Raw genomic sequence first — 12659 nt, forward strand, 5'->3', positions numbered from 1 at the left:
CTTCCCTGGTAGCCCAGTTGGTAAAACCGGGCTCAGTTAGCTCAGTTGGTAAAAAAATCCACCTGCATTGCAGGAGACCCCGGTTTGATCACAGGGTTGGGAAGATCCTTTGGAGAAGGGATAGGCTACTCATTCCAGTGTTCATGGGCTTCCCTAGTCAGATGGTAAAAAAGCTGTCTGCAATGTGGGAGACCTGGGTTCTATCCCTGGGTTGGGAAGATCCCCTGGATGATGGCATGGCAACTTACTCCAATATTCTTGCCTGGAGAATCCCCATGAACAGAGGAGCCTGGCGGGCTGCCCTGGGGTCACAAAGTGTCGGACAGGACCGAGCGACTAAGCACAGAACAGCACAGCATAGGTTGTTTTAAGGCTTCAATGTGATAACTCACAAAAATCACTGAGAACAGTGTCCGGCACCTAGTAAGCTCTACATAAGTTTTGCTATAGCTTGTCCCTTGGCTCACCCATACATTTATCCAACCATGTATTAACATGCAAGAAGGACCTGTTTTGGGTTCTAAGCTCCATTCTGGGCACTTAGAAAACAAAAGTGCAAAAACATGATCCCTGCACCCCTGCAGCCCACAGCCCATGGCAGATATTATTCACTGAGAATCCACAGGCCCATGAAACTGAGGGCACAAGTATATGATTCCAAGGTGGAGGACTCTGTCTTCATTATTGCTCAAAGAGATGCATGACAACCTCCAAATTAGAACTTTAAAAACTGGCCAAGAATCTTCATTGTTTGTAAAAGAAAACAGAGAACTTAATGCACAATCCTAATGCAACTTGGGAGCTGAAATCTGCATGACACAGAAAGGAACCCAGAGGCCAAAGCCTCCCTTTAGGTACCTGGTCTGGCTTCATGTAGGAGGCCGTCATCCTAAGCATATGATGGCACCTTGGTGCCTTTTTTGAGGAATGGAGAACCTCAGAAACACATGGGAAGGTAGGAGAAATGAGAGTGAGAATGTAACAGTGCTCAAACGTATGTTTCCTCTGGTTTCTGGAAAAAGATGCAAACTCACAACACAGTGAATAAGTCTTTTTGCGATCTGACTCTTTTAAGAGAGGGGCAAGTTGGAAACAGCTTCCCTGGTGGTTCAGATGGTAAAGAATCCACCTGCAGTGCAGGAGATCTGGGTTCGATCTCCTAGAGAAGGGAATGGCAACCCACTCCGGTATACTTGCCTGGAGAATTCCATGGACAGAGGAGCCTAGCAGGCTACAGTCCATGGGGTTGCAGAGTCAGACATGACTGAGTGACTAACTCTTTCACTTCACTTTCACCCTGCTCTTATACTCTGCTGTGAGAACACTTTATCCCATATATGAGCTCGTCCATCAGTTCAGATCCAAGTAGGCAACATTGAACCAATTTGAACACAGAACTGCACATCAACGATAAAGTGAATTGTCAGCCACTGAAACTTGGGGTATATTTGTTGCTAAGCAAAAGCTGACTAGTATACTGACCCATAATTCCTGCTCAATAACTAGTCTCTTCCCCTTTTTGCTTACCAAAAGCAAAGCAGAGAACTTGCGGTGAACTGCATAAAGATATTGAGGCTCTAACACATGAGCTGTTTGAAGAAATAGCGGTTTGCTAGAATTGATTGGAATGTGTTCCAGAGTCTACCAGTTGTACAGCAAGCAAATCCATCTCCTCTTTTGGGGGGCACACAGTATGTCACTGAGTTCTGGTAAAAGAAATGTGGATGGATGTGATGGGAACAACTTGTGGTCTGGCCCAGGCTCACTCCTGCCTCGGGAAAACCAGAATGGTGACCCCCAGGACAACTTGGAAGTTGCGCATTAAAGATGCAGAGTTATTATCAGCCTAGAGCCCCAGTGACTGCCTGGCAACGCTGCCTCTCCACCTGGCTGTCTGTTGCGGACTATTACGGGCTTCCCTAGTGGCTCAGTGGTAAGGATCCTGCCCGCCAATGCAGGAGATGTAGGTTTGATCCATGGGCTGGGAAGATCTCCTAGAGAAGGGAATGTCAACCCACTACAATATTCTTGCCTGGGAAATCCCTTGGACAGAGGAGCCTGGCAGGCTACGGTCCATGCGGTCACAAAAGAGATGAACACAACTTCATGACTAAACATCAATTGCTGTCAAAGACAAACACAGGCAGACATTGGTTAAAGCGGTAAAAACAGGTATTATGCAATAACTGCTGACAGGTGGGGAAGAACTGAGCTCCATTCCAACTCGTACGCAGGTGATGAAGTATTTTAAAGGGAGAAGGAGGCAGTAGAGAAGTGAGTGGGGACTCAGTAGAACCAGGAAAATAAAAAATTACAAAAATCAAAAAGTGGAAGGGGTGGTGGTCCATGTGAAACCCATCTGGGTTTGCTAACTGGTGCTTACTGAAATTGGGGTCCTGCTCTCCCAGCAGAGGCTGGGAAACAGGGGTATATCTTCAGGTATTGTCTGAAACGAGCAGTCCCTTCTTTGGCAGCCTTGAATATTCTCAGACTGGTATTTTCGCCAGGTTAGGTTCTTTCTAGGGGTGCCGTGTCGAGCTTGTAGAAACTATGTTTGTGTTTCTTTAAGCCTTTACAGTCCAAGGTTAAGGTCCAGTAGAGAAGAGAGCTCAGTTGAGCCTGTCTAGAGTTTAGTCAAGGACAAAATCTTTGCTATTTTCTCTGCTGAGTTTGTTCCATTCATTTAAAATGAAACCTAAGAGATACTGACGCAAATAGGTACAGGTCAAAGGTTTAAGTACTGATAATTCTTAACAATATTTATTAAAAGTTTACTATGTGCCAAACGCTGTACCACAACCTACTCCCACAAAGTCTCTTTTAGTCCCATCGTATGAGTCTGTGAAATACATGTTATTATTCAATATATAGATATAAACAGACATAATACACATACAGGTTGAATATCTGTGTGGTCAATGACGTTTTTTATCATGTGTCTGGAGACTGGCAGAAGCAGGTTGGAATCAGGACATTTTGGCTCCAAATTCAGTATCATGACCACACACAGCATTGATTGCCTGTGTTCTACACTTTTGGAAAAACATGTAGATGCCAGGTAACCCATTCTGACCTGAGACCCAAGTACAAAGACCTAGGATGTTGAAAGGAAGATTCTGCTTCTCCAGGGACCCTTGAACCTGAAAGACCACTGAGTTTGGATATTGGATAAAGTGCAGAGAAGTTAAGAATGACAGAAAGATGGTGACTGAAGAATCAGGACTGAACCAGTACCCAAAGAAACATGGTGGGAAGGGAGAACACTTGCCTACAATGGACTGGCTAATGGAGGGCAGGAGGAGAAGGGGTTTGACAGAGGATGAGATGGTTGGATGGCATCATTGACTCAATGGACATGAGGTTGAGCAAGCTCCAGGAGATAGTGAAGGACAAGGAAGCCTGGCGCGCTGCAGTCCATGGGGTCTCAAAGAGTCGGACACAACTGAGTGACTGAACAGCAACAAAATGTTTAATTATGAATCAAGCCATAAGAGTCACATGAGAACATTCATATAACTTCCTTTGACTATGTACATTGGAGTACTCCAATTTCTCCCCAATCACAGAAATGATACCTACTCATTCAAATGGTTTGGAGACCATTCATTCATCTGACTTCCCTTGTGTGGATTGGAGTGGCCCTAATTCCTCTCGAACAAGAGAAATGATATTTATGCATTCAAATGGGTTAAAACCCAGTGGACAGATAAAACACAGAGGCACATCCAATGAAACAGTACCCCAGAGACATATATACAGCAGAGGAAAGGGATGTTGAGAGAAGCTTAGCTATAATCCTGTTTTGGCCTGTAACTAGCTCTGTGACTGTGGACAGGTCAGTTTCACCTCTCAGAGCTCAAGCACACACAGGAGATTGGGTTGGGAATTTTCCAAGGTCTCTTGAAGGCATGCCGATCTGGTCATTGGCAGCTGTTCATCTAGGTCAGTTTCCATGGGAGCATAGATCTATGTTAGGTGTTCTCTCTCCTCTGGCAGGACAAGTAAGATGAAACGTGTCGTCTTTCTTTCTTTATGTATGTTGGCTGCACAACATGGCCTGAGGAATCTTAGTTCCCTGACCAGGGATTGAACTCATGTCCCCTGCAGTGAGAACGTGGAGTCTTAACTACTGGAGCACCAGGAAGATCCCTCCTTGTGTGTGCTCTTATATATAGAGGCCGCAACTCATTCAGAATCACAAAATTGTACCCTGCAGAAGAGCTAGAATTGATCATCTCCTTGGGCCCTTTCATTATATGGATAAAGGAATAGAACAGAAGCAGAGAGGGGAAATCATTTATTTAAGTCACGCAGGTCTACACTAGCAAGCTTGTAAGTTGGACCCTGCTTTTTGATGTTGAGCATGGCATTTATTTCAAAACAGCCTACTACATTGGTACTGGAGGAAGAATAGAAGGGAATGACCATTTGCTAAGCACTTACTATGTGTGAGACTTCACCCTAGGGTCTGTACACAGTCTACAAATACTGAGCTAGTTTTATTGAGTACTTGTTATGCATTAGGCCCTGGGGACACAGAGATAAACAGACAAAGTCTCTCCTTGAAGCTCACATTCCTGTGATGGGGGGATGAAGAATACCAAGAAACCATAAAAAGAAAATATCAAATAGTGATAGCAAAAGTATACCCAGATGTGATACCTAGAAAATAAAAGTGCTGTATACAGGCTAGGAAGCTATATTACATGAGGGAACAGACCCCACTTCCCAGAGTTTATCTTATCTCCACAAACATGCTAAAGAGTAGATATTATTATTTTCATTGTTCTGATAAGGAACTGAGATTCACACTTCCTCCAAGTTAGGTAGATAGTTGGTCAAAGTTCACTGCAGATCCCATTGCAAATCTTCTCTGGTCCAAAGACCATGCCTTGAGACTTCCCTGGTGGTACAGTGGCTAGACCCCACTCTCCCAAGGCAGGGGACCCAGGTTCAATCCCTGGTCAGGGAACTAGGTCCCACATGTATCAAGCAAGAGTTCACATGCTGATCCCACATGCTACAATGAAGATTGAAGATCCCTAGTGCTGCAACTAAGACCTGATGCAGTCAAATAAATAAAAATAAATATCATGCTTTGCTTCACTGTATCTTATATTGAGTTTTTTTAATAAATGAAAATATGTATGCCAATATATACATATTGGTACATATCATTGATGATTGAGATTAGATGTTTGGTAAATGGTAGCTGATTTTTTCCCCTTTCAGTTCTTGTCTGCTGGAATCATTTTCAATGTCTCAAACCCAGTGTCTCTTTTAAAGACCTCACTCAGTATGGAAGGCACCTGACACTCTCTGTGGGTAGAGGCTACTGAAAAAGAAAAAAGAAAAAAAGAAACAAAATTTCTCTGTGCTTGGAATTAACTAACTTGGAAGCTAGGGAATGGACTCTACAACTTAAATAAGACTCAGGATCATTGACTGTAACCTAGGATGCTTAATCACCCAGTACAAGATGAAATTCAACAGCAGATCTCCCTGTTGTCCTGACCTTGCAGGTAAGATGGAAGACATGGCTTTTTCACACACCTCTGAACTTCAGCATTCAGACTGTTTGCAGGATTCTCTGTGACAATGTGCAATTTTATATTTCAAGTTACTAATGGGGTTCCTATTTTCTCCTGCAAGGAAAAGTTTCAGAATTCTATACCATAAGAAAGCTCAATTTAAGACAGATTTAAAAGTTAAGAAGTTAAATAGAAAACTATTAAAGCAACTAAAAAGAAAAAAAAAAAAATTCAGGTCTTCTTACTTAAGATTCTCTCCAAACAACAGAAACCTCAACTGAAACCGATGAGGCAGACACCTTGTCCTTTTTTTTTTAAATATTCGTTTGTTTTTATTATTTTAATTTTTGGCTGTGGTGGGTCTTTGTTGCTGCAAGTGGCTGGTGGGGGCTACTCTCCAGTTGTGGTGTGAGGGCTTCTCATTGTGCTGGCTACTCTTGTTTGGGAGCACAAACTCTGGGATATGTGGGTTTCAGTAATCGCAGCACATTGGTTCAGTAGTGGCAGCTCCTGGGCTCCAGAGCGCAGGTTCTTTAGTTGTTGGCACCTGGGCTCCATTGCCCTGAGGCATGTGGGATCTTCCTGGACTGGGGATTGTACCAGTGTCCCTTGCATTGCAAGGTGGATTCTTAACCACTGGACCACCAGGGAAGCTCCACACCCTGTTCTTAATCCCTTCCCACATGGCTCCTTTTGCTGCAGAGGTTGGAAAAACCAAGTACTTGCTATTGTATCTTCACTTGCAACTAGCAGAGGCCATGTGACAGTTCCAGCCAATGAGACTGGATGTCTACCAACAGCTGGTGGGAAGACTTACTTTTTTTCTGGTAAAAGGGTCAGACTTGGCTGACTCTGCTCATTTCACTTTGTTCTCCTTTAACCACAAACGTGATGCCCAAGGCTGCTAGAGCCACCTGATAGCTACAAATGAGACAATGTACTAATACCAAGTAGGCTCCAGACTACTGGTTAGTGCAAAACGCAAATCCTTGTTTGTTTAAACTCCTTTCTATTCCCTGCAGCCAAAAGCACTGCTAAGGGTAACCACTGTCTTAAACAACAAAGAAATGTATTTTTTTTTTAATCTAAGAAGAGGAAAAGCTACCTTCTTTCATCTCTTTCCCAGGCTTAAGTTTTCACAGCAATTCCCTAGTAGCCTTCTTCTCACATTCTGTTGTCCAGAATTGGATCAGCCAGTCCATGCTTGAATTGATCACTACCAAGGGAGACAGAATGACATTCTAGATTTACACTGATTGTTGAGTGGAATAGACATTTATTTAGACGTCAGCCAAAACATGCTCGAAAGTGGATAAATGTGATCACGGGTTAGGTAGGGACTTTCTGAACATAATAGGAACATAACAGGAACACAAGGCACATTCAAAGACTGGTAGATGTGAGCTTATCGAAATTAAAGAGCCTTCATAAGTGACCCATTACAAACAAAAAGAAAAAGCAAATGAGAGACCAGGGAGAAACACTTGCAATTTATATGGCAAATGAAGTGTTAATACCTCATAAATCACTTATGAGAATTTACGCTAAGGAAATCATTAAGGACATATGCAAAGATTTAGTCACAAGGATGTTTGTAGCAGTACTGTGTTTAAAAATCAAAATTTGCAAGTGAGATGAACTTCTAGCAATAAGGTACTAGTTAAGTAAAATATGATACAAACTTACAATGGAATGCTTTAGGACTATTAAAAAGTAATGTTGTAGAAATATATGAACAGCCATGGAAAGACCATTGCAATGTATTATTAAGTGACAAAAATAGAATACAAATTATGTGTATCTGTGATTCTATTTTCCTGAGGAAAGAAGTAAGGGTGTCTGTGTGTACACAATATCTAGGATATATACCCCAAAGCTAACAATAGCTTTTTCTGGTGGGTGATACATTTGTTGATTTGTGTTTTATAATGAGCTATTTCTCTCTCTCTCTTTTTTTTTAAAAATAAAAGGGGATAAAAAGGAATTTAATTTGGAGAACAAATACCAAGAAGTAAAAGAACACCTCCACAGAAAAATGGGCAGTGGGTCTGAGCAAAATATGTTCATGAAAAAATTACAATGAGCCAAAAACACATATGGGAGTTTTCATTCTTGTTAATAATCCAACATGCAAGGAAAATGAAACTGACATGCAATTTTTTCTTTTCCTCCCTTCCTTTTTTTTTCTTTCTTTCCAGCCCTTTGAACTGGAGTGTTTCTCCCACAAGAAATGAGAATTCCATGGCTGGGATGAAATGAAACACGCAAGCTCATAGGTAAAACTTTTCTATGAACAATTTGTCAATAGACAGGGTTTCAAAAATCTTCATTCACAGGGACCCCACAAGTCCATTTCACAACACAGTCTATGGAAGGGGTTAGAGTTTCCCAGTAAGGTTTATGCCCAGAATTTCCGTGCCAGTTTTCTACATCATGAAGAATGACTGATTGGAAATTGTCTAATTTGTTCAGGGAGAGAGAAAGGGCTAAATCTCTTATTCTGGATGCATATGCTACATTATTAAGCAAGTGTTTGAAAGCATGTTGAATTGCAGATGTTTAATGCTATAGAGAAATATGAAGATGAGCTAAAGCAAAGCAGGTTATAAAGAAGGGTATGTGATATACTGATTTCGAAGAAAAGACATAATACTATATTCATGTGCTCCTATTCAGTATACCTTTAAGAAAGACTGAAATATTATGAGTCAAATGTTAATAATAGATATCTCAGGTAGTGAGATTATAAACAATTCTGGTGTTCTTTACATTTCTGTACTCTCAAATTTTGCATAAGAAACATTACTCTGTACATAACTAACCAAAAAAAGTCCAAAAAGACTATAAAGCTATCCAATGAGCCCTATGTGACAAGCCTTGTTGAAATTCATAAGCACTAATATCTTCTAGGTACCTATAAAATGCCAGGAACTGTGCTATATGTGAATTGTTTCAGTTCATTCTCACAACCATTCTGTGATACAAGTACCTTTTGGGAACTGATTTTATACATAAGGAAATTGAGGCACAAACAGCTGAAGAGATTTGCCCAAAGTCACTCAGCAAATGGATTCAAGCTCAGGTTTGCCTGACTTCAGAGCCCATATTCTGCTGTTGTTTTTTTTCAAATATTTATTTATTTGGCTGTGCAGTGTCTTAGTTGCATCACATGGAATCTTCAACCTCTGTTGCAGCATGTGGGATCTAGTTCCCTGACCAGAGATCGAACTCAGGCCCCCTGCATTGGGAGCACAGAATCTTAGCCACTGGACCACCAGGGAAGTCCCCAGAGCCCATATTCTGAACCGACTTAGAAAGACACTGCTTCTCTAGAAGGAAAGTAATAAGTACACATTTTTTGCTCCTTACCTTTGTTGATTAGCTATTATCTCAAGACACAGGTCAAGAATCTTCAATTGTGATATAAACAAGTCCTCTGTGAAAATTTAGTAAAGAGGAGGGGTTTTTTCTTTTTCCCGGAGTCACTTTTTAAAAAAATTGAGGTATAATTGATACAGAATGTTTTCTAAGTTCAAGGTGTACAATGTGCTGATTTATTATTTATTGTGATATGCTTACCCCCTAGTGTTGTCTAACACCTGTATCATGTCACATTATCATCATCTCTTTTTTGTGGTTAGAACATTTAAGATCTATCTCTTAGCAACTTTCAAACACACAATGCAGTATTGTTAACTATAGTTACCATACTGTGAGTAGATCTCCAGAACTAATTCATCTTTTAAATGCTGAGTTTTTATCCCTTGACAAAATCTTCCCAATTCCCCCATCTCTCAGCCCCTAGTAAGTACCATTCGACCATCAGATTCTATAAGTTCATATTTTTAGATTCCATGAATGTAACAACAGTTGCCTTTCTCTGACTCACCTCACTTAGCATAATACCTCTAGGGTCCATGCATGTTGCTGCAAATAGCAGAGTTTCCTTCTTTCTTGTGACTGAATAATATTCCTTTGGGTGTGTCTACATCTTTATCCATTCGTTCTTTGATGGACACAAGTTGTTTCCATATTTTGGCTATTGTGAACAATGCTGCTATGAACATGAGAGTGCAGATATCTTTTCAACATCCTGTTTTCATTTCCTTTGGATGTATACCCAGAAGTGGGATTTCTGGATTATACAGAATTTCCATTTATAATTTTTTTGGAGGAAACTCTATACTATTTTTCATAATAGCCAAGCTAATTTACATTTTCGATAACAGTCCATTCAGTTCAGTTCAGTCGCTCAGTCATGTCCAGTTCTTTGCGACCCCATGGACTGCAGTGCACCAGGCTTCCCTGTCCATCACTAACTTCCAGAGCTTGCTTAAGTCTTAGCATTACAGTGCATAAGGATTTTGTTTTCTGCACATCCTTTCCAGCATTTGTTATCACTGACCTTTTTTTTCTTAACTTTTTTATGATAGTCATTCTGACAGATGTGAGGTGATAGCTCATTGTGATTTTGATTTGCATTTCCCTGATAAGAAGGGTTTTAAAGTACTGACTTAAATGCAACTAAATGATCAGTTTTGATCAAAGTTCATAAGATTCTCAAAAAGTAGCTGAACTTAGCATACCAGGCAATGCAGAAATCAATGTTGGAGAGACATAATCTTAAACTATAATAGCTCATTTAATTACATACAACCTGTGAAATAAGTATGCCCCTTTTTTACTGATGAAAGTATTAATGCTAAGACTTAATCATTAGAAAAACATCAGACAAACTCCATGTGAAGGATATTTTATATAATGTTGTTGATGTTTAGCCAATAAGCCGTGTCCAACTCTTCTGTGACCTCTTGGACTGCAGCCCGTCAGTCTCTTCTATCTGTGAGATTTCCCAGGCAAGAATACAATATCTGACCAATTATCAAAACTGGCAAATTCATGAATAACAAGGAAGGTCTAAGAATCAGACCAGAAAAGACTAAGGAGACATATTGACTAAATATAATGTTGTATTGTAGATGGAATCCTTGAATGAGAAAAGGATATTAATGAAAAAACTGGTGAAACCCACATAAAGCCTGGCATTTAGTTTTTAGTAATGTGTCAATGTTGGTTTCTTAGTTTTGACAAGTGTACCATGGTAATGTAAGATGTTAGCAATGATGGGGCTGGGGAATTCCCTGGCAGTCCAGTGGTTAGGACTCTGTGTTTTCACTGCCAAGAACAGGGGACTAAATGTGGCCAAACAAAAATGAGACTTGGGTGACAGATATAAGCAAAATTCTATACTATCTTTCAACTTTTCTGAAAATCTAAAGTTATTCCAAAATAAAAAGCTTATTTAAAACATCTGAACCGGCGACTTCCCTGATTGTCTAGTGGCAAAGACTCTGCACTCCCGATGCAGGAGGCCTAGGCTCAATCCTTGGTCAGGAAACTAGATCCCACATGCTGCAGCTAAGAGTGCTCATGCCACAACTAAAGATCCCACATGGGGCAACGAAGATCAAAAAGCCTGCGTGCCACAGCTAAGACCCGGTGCAGCCAAATAAATAATTTAAAACAACAACAAAAAACAAAAACAAAAACCATCTGAACCATCTGGTGAGTCCTAAAACATTTAAAACTAGAGTTGCAATATGATATAGCAATGCACTTCTGGGTGTATCCCCAAAATAATTGAAGGCAGGATCTTGAAGAACTATTTATACACTCATGTTCATGCAGCATTATTCACAATTGTCAAATGGTGGAAGCAAGCCAAGTGTCCATAGACTGATGAATGGTTTGACAAAGTGTGGCATATACAGAGAATGGAATATAATTCAGCCTAAGAAAGGAAGGACATTCTGAATCATGCTGCAACATAGATGAACCTTGGGGACATCATGCTAATTTGAAATAAACCAGTCACAAAGGGATAAACACTGCATAAGTGAAAGTCACTCAGTCTGACTCTTTGTAACCCAATGGACTGTACAGTCTATGGAATTCTCCAGGTCAGAATACTGGAGTGGGCAGCCTTTCCCTTCTCCAGGGGATCTTCCCACCCCAGGGATGAAACCCAGGTCTCCCGCATTGCAGTGAAGTGAAGTCGCTCAGTTGTGTCCAACTCTTGTGACCCCATGGACTATAGTCTACCAGGCTGCTCTGTCCATGGGATTTTCCAGGCAAGAATACTGGAGTAGGTTGCCATTTTCTTCTCCAGGGGATCTTCCCGACCCAGGGATCAAACCCGGGTCTCCAACATTGTAGGCAGAGGCTTTTACTGCCTGAGCCACCAGGGAAGTCCGGATTCTTTACCAGCTGAGCCACAAGGGAAGCCCAAAAATACTGGAGTAGGTAGCCTATCCCTTCTCCAGGGGATCTTTCCAACCCAGGAGTTGAACTGGTGTCTCCTGCATTGCAGGCAGATTCTTGACCAGCTGAGCTATCAGGGAAGCCCAAAATGCTGCATGATTCCACTTATTTGAGATGCTCAGTACAGTCAAATCTGCAGAGACAAGAAGTAGAATGGTGGTTGCTGGGGATAGAACTGGGATTGGGGGGACCAGTAGGTCATTGTTTAATGGCTACAGAGTTCCAGTTTCTCAAGAGGAAAAGAATTCCAGAGTTGGTGAGGGTGTCACAACAATGTAAATTGTACATTTTTAAAATGGTTAAAATGATACTTTAATGTCATGTTTGGTGGTGATTCAGTTGCGAAGTCGTGTCTGACTATTGAGACCTCACGGACTGTAACCTGCCAGACTCCTCTGTCCATGGCATTTCCCAGGAAAGAATACTACAGTAGGTTGCCTTTTCCTTCTCCAGGGGATCTTTCCAACCCAAGGATCAAACCCTGGTCTACTGCACTGCAGGCATGTTATGTTTGCTGCTGCTGCTGCTAAGTCTCTTCAGTCATGTCCGACTCTGTGCGACCCCATAGACGGCAGCCCACCAGGCTCTGCCATCCCTGGGATTCTCCAGGCAAGAATACTGGAGTGGGTTGCCATTTCCTTCTCCAATGCATGAAAGTGAAGTCGCTCAGTCGTGTCCAACTCTTAGCGACCCATGGACTGGAGCCCACCAGGCTCCTCTGTCCATGGGGTTTTCCAGGCAAGAGTACTGGAGTGGGGTGCCATTGCCTTCTCTGATGTTATGTTTACTTCACCACAATTAAAATAA

The sequence above is a fragment of the Giraffa tippelskirchi genome, chromosome 6 (genome assembly GCF_054371585.1).
Source record: "Giraffa tippelskirchi isolate mGirTip1 chromosome 6, T2T-mGirTip1v1.2.pri, whole genome shotgun sequence".
NCBI lineage: Eukaryota > Metazoa > Chordata > Mammalia > Artiodactyla > Giraffidae > Giraffa > Giraffa tippelskirchi.